At 39.7% G+C, this 5,316-nt stretch overlaps 1 pseudogene; it reads right to left on the bottom strand.

Annotated features, from left to right (window-relative positions):
• Window positions 1–5,316, bottom strand: part of LOC102835988 — a 160,438-nt pseudogene that overhangs the window by 57,841 nt on the left and 97,281 nt on the right.

Genomic DNA, 5,316 nt, shown 5'->3' with positions numbered 1-5,316 from the left:
ATGTGATCAGGAAATGGACTTCCCTTTTCACTCTTCTTTTTCAGAAATTTCAAGATGCCACTATTGGTAGTTGTGACATGACTCAGGATTTAATTTTTGGCCTATTTCTCTTTTAGTGTGCCTGTACTGCTCCACAATCCCATTTCAGGCCTTTTTCCTAGTGATAAACAGTTCAAGACCTGCTGTGGCTGTTTTGCACTGCTGTTTGGTTTTCAGTGGCAACTGTCACTTTAAATTTTGAGGAGATCTGTGTGCATGCGTAGTAAAACCCTCCAGGGCTGAAGGTGGGGTGTCCACTCTCTCAGGCACTCTCTCTAGTCATTAGAATGGAGGTGCACAGACAGTGAGAGACCAGTGAACAGATAAAAAAAAAAAAGAATGTCTACACTTTTATCGCCATGGTTTTATCAGACATCCGTGGTGGCTCTGATCCTTCCCTTGCTTGGTCTTTCCCAAGATGGCGGCTCTGGGAGCAATTGAGCATCTTGGATTAGAAAGCAATGGATTTCTTGCTTCTGCTACAAATCCCCCTACCTGTAAGCCTTCCAACCTTCTAAATGTTCCTTTCTACGTGGTTCAGAGTTCTGGCACTATCCCCTGAGCCTGCTTGGTCTGGTATTCTGTGTTATTGCTGATGGAGCTCCTCACTGCACTTCCACCTGATCCGCCATCTTGTTTGTTCTCCCTAAACTCCCTCTTGAAAACTTGTAAGCCAGGCATTTTGTGCCTTTACATAACCCACCCCCCCCCCCCTTTTTTTAGGTAGCCAGTGTCTAAGTTGCTCATCCCTATCAAACCTGTGTACAAAGGGGATGGGAATGATCCTTGATGTGAAGATTCCTTCCCACATGGTTGGTTTTTTAAGCTACTAAAAGCGTGGCAACAATAGTGAGGTTGGCCTAGGATCAGGCAGTTTTTCGTTCTGCTGTGCATAAGGTCGCTATCAGTCAGTACCAATTTGATGGTACCTAAGAACAACAATGACATCCATAAGTATATGTCAAGTTAATCAGATGTCATAAGTATATGTCAAGTTAATCAGATTTACACTTGTTTTCTTTATCAATTTTTTTTTTTTCCTCTAGTAGAGTTCTGATCATCCAGCCATTGAAGATAGGTTCAATGGGCGTGATCTACAAGTTTGGGTACCCTTGTGCATCTCCCCTCACTTCATATCAGCTGGACACTTCACTCTCAGCTCTAGCCATCCATGGCCATGTCCTTGTCCATAGTCAGCCCATACCTGTATTGTTGCCTTTTTTCCACTACCACTCACCAGTAGACCAACATGGTCACCAGCAAGCTTACATGGCTGCTCATGTGATCTGTTGACTTTCAGACTTGGATGGAGGGTTGTCCTGAAGGGACTTGATTGCTTGCCTTGTTTGTCTCCAGCGGACAACTTGCTTATCCTTGTAGTAATCATTTACACTACCAATTTTTTTTTTTTGGGGCGGGGGTGGGAATTTTTTCCTGCTAGTCTTTCTTCTGTTCCTCTAGCTGATCCAGATTGCTCTGCTTGTCCTTTCAAGTGGGAATGTCTCGGAAGGTTCTGGATGGGGCTCAGAATTACACCTAAGGTCCTATATACTACCAAGGCTCTGCAAGAAGCCTATTTCACTGGACAAGTTCTAGAACCTCTTTTAGGTATTTCAATGAGTTATAGGCTGAAGACAGGCTTACATCTTTCAATAATCATGTTTCTTGATATTTCTCTTTATTCCACTTGAGTGTCTATTTTACAATAGTAGGCAAGAGAAACCAATATTCATAAGACAATCAAGCATCCTAACATTATTTCCCCTGTTTCACCCAGACTATGCCTTGATCCCTGTATCACAGAGCCCTGATGTTCCAAGGCTGAGCATACATCACTATTTACCTCTGTCTCATTTAGTGAACCTAAGCATTCCCTATGTACCTTGTTCTTCCATCCCCCTTCATGTGTACTGCCCTCCCCAACACCCAAACTATGATGTGTCTGTCTATCCCCTACCCTGTGCTCTACCGTCCTCTGCCTCCCACACCAGGTAAACTACAAATAATTTTTTTCCCTTTTAGTATGGGTATCTTTTCTTGAGCTTTTACAATAATGGTCTTATGTAATATTTGTCTTGTTGTGACTAATTTCACTCAGCTTATGCCCTTGAGGTTTATCCATGTTGTGTGGTGGCTTGAAGCTTCATTGTTATTCTTCAAAGTAGCATGATATTCCATTGTATGTATCAAAGTTTGTTTATCCATTCTTCCATTGATGGGCACTTAGGCTGTCTCCATCTTTTTGCTGTTATGCATAGTGGTGCGATAAATATTGGTGTGCATATATCTACTTGTGTACTGGCTTGTGCCTTTTATGGGTATATACCAACTAGAGGAATTGCTGAATCATAAGTTATTTCTATTTCCAACTCTCTGAGGAAGCGCCATACTGTTTTCCAGAGTGGTTGGACCATTTTACATTCCCACCAGCAATGTAGGAGGGTCCCAGTCTCTCCATATCCTTGTCAGCATCTATTGCCCTCTGCTTTTTTGAACTTTGCTGTGTGAGATGATATCTCATTGTTGTTTTGATTTGCATCTCTTTTTAAAACTACCAGCTGTTCCATGGGAAAAAGATGAGGCTTTCTGCTCCCATAAAGATTTACAGCCTTGGAAACCCTGTACAGGGTCACTATGAGGTGGAACTGACTCCATGGCACATAACAACAACAACAAATGACTAATGATCGTGAACATTTTTCATATGTTTGTTGGCTGCCTGACTCTCTTCCTTGGTGAAGTGGCTGTTCATGTCTTGTGCCCATTTTTAAATTGGGTTGTTTGTCTTTTTCTTGCAAAGATGTTGTAGTTTCCTATAGATTTTAGAAATTAGTCCCTTGTCTGCTACATTGTTGCAAAAGACTTTTTCCTGTTCTGTGGGATTCCCTTTTTACTCTTTTGGTGAAATCTTTTGATGTACCTAAGTTTCTAATTTTAGTGTATCCCAATCATCTATTTTGTCTTCTTTTGTTTGTGCAATTCTTTCACTCTTTGATAGTCTATATGTGCCCTGTGTAACACCATTAAATTTATCCATGTTTTTTCACTGATGACCTTTATAACTCTGGGATTTACATTTAGGTCTTTAATCCATGTTGAGTTGGTTTTTGTACATGGTGTGAGGTAAAGGTTTTGTTTCATTCTTTTGCATAATGATTTACAGTTTTGCCAGCACCATCAGTTGAAGAGTCTCTCTCCTCCCTGTTCAGTGTATTTTGGCCCTTTGTTAAAGATCAGTTGGCTGTATGTGGATGGGTTAATGTCTGGATTCTCAATTTTGTTCCATTGATTTACGTATCTTTCATTGTACCAGTACCAGGCTGTTTTTACCACTATAACAATGTAGTAAAACTTGAAATTAGGGAGTGAGATGCCTCCAACTTTGTTCTTCTTCTTAAGCAGTGCTTTGCTTATCCTTGTTCTCTTGCCTCTCCATATAAAGTTTGTAATCCTTGTTTTCCATCTCTTTAAAGAATGTCGATGGAATCTGGATTGGGATTGCCTTATATGTGCAGATTGTTTTCGGTAGTATTGACATTTTCACAAAGTCTTCCTATCCAGGAACATGGTATATTCTTCCCCTTTTTTGAGCTTCCATGCTAAATTTTGTTTAAAAGGCCATATTTTAAGTAAAAAGATATTATACAAATAAATGGCTTTTTTTTTCCTTAAGGGAAAAGGCAAGGGACAACTGCCATCAAACTCTTTAAATATTGTTGTTGTTGTTGTTGTTGTTATGTGCCATGGAGTCATAGTAACCCTGTACAAGGTTTCTGAGGCTGTAAATCTTTATGGGAGCAGAAAGTCTCATCTTTCTCCCATGGATCAGCTGGTAGTTTGGAACTGCTGACCATGAGTTAGCAGCCCAATTTGTAACCACTACGCTACCAGAGCTCCTTCTTTAAATATTAGATTATTATATTTCATTCTTGCATTAAAAGCTTCCACTTTTTTCCCATATGAAAGAAGACTTTGTCTTCATGATTTCTCATTCTTGGTGAGTGGCAAATTATTATGATTTTGGTATTATTTTGAAGCAGAAAAAATTAGGCAATCACTATCTTAAGCTATTATTATTTTTATAAAGGCATGAATGATAAAAATAGGAATATCTTGGAGTACTGGTGTGACATGGTAGGATAAGCACTGAATTGCTAACCACAAGGTTGGCAGTTCAAACCTATCAACTGCTCCTTTGAAGCTCAAAACAGGGTCTCTATGAGTTGGAACCCACTCGATGGTATTTAACATCAAAAACAGGAACACACTAAAAGCCTCTACTATAAGGAATGGATAGATTTGCATATAGAGGCAATGACTGAAGAAAGGACTCAGAATCCTGCTGGGAACATACATTTAAATTCTATTTAGACTCAAGAATAAATATAGCATCTCTCTTTTGACAGAAAATCTTTGCCAAAGATTCTAGGTGGTTATATTGGTGGAACCTATCTAAGATGTTGACATTTCTGGGATTTCAGGTTGATGTTGTTAAGTGCCACTGAGTCAGTTCCGACTCATGTTGACCCTATTATTCCATTTTTGTAAATCTCTTTTGATTTCTTGTAGTAGTGTTTTGTAGTTTTCTTTGTATAAGACTTTTGCTTCTCTGGTTAGATTTATTCATAAATATTTCATCCTTTGAGCAGCAGTTGTAAAAGGAATTGTTTCCCTAATGTTATTTTCAGTGCTGTCATTGCTAGTATAGAGGAATCTGACTGATTTTTGTATGTTGATCTTCTATCCTTCCAGTTTGCTGAATCTCCCAATGAGTTCTAACAGTTTTCTTGCTTACTCTTCGGGGTTTTCTATGTATAGGATCATAACACCTGCACACATAGAGAGTTTTACTTCTTCTTTGCCAATTTGGATGCGTTTAACTTCCCTATCTTGCCTTATGTTGCTGTTAAGTGCTATCGAGTTGGTACTGACTAATAGCAACCCTATGCACATCAGAATGAAACACTACCCAATCCTGGGCCAACCTCACAATTGTTGCCACGGTTGAGCCCATTGATGCTGCCACTTTGCCAGTCTATCTCACTGGGGATCTTACTCTTTTTCTCTGACCCTCCACCTTACCAAACATGATATCCTTCTCCAGCGACTGGTCCTTCTTGACAATATGTCCAAAGTATGAGAGGCAAGGTTCAAGCCAGATTCAGAAGAGGCCATGGAACGAGGGATATTATTAGTGCTGCTGTCTGATGGATCTTGGCTGAAAGCAGAGAATATCATAAAGATGTTTACCTGTGAAATACCTATTGTCAGACATAT

Source organism: Chrysochloris asiatica, unplaced genomic scaffold (genome assembly GCF_000296735.1).
Source record: "Chrysochloris asiatica unplaced genomic scaffold, ChrAsi1.0 scaffold00136, whole genome shotgun sequence".
Taxonomy (NCBI): domain Eukaryota; kingdom Metazoa; phylum Chordata; class Mammalia; order Afrosoricida; family Chrysochloridae; genus Chrysochloris; species Chrysochloris asiatica.
This window is presented reverse-complemented; position numbering and strand designations above follow the sequence as displayed.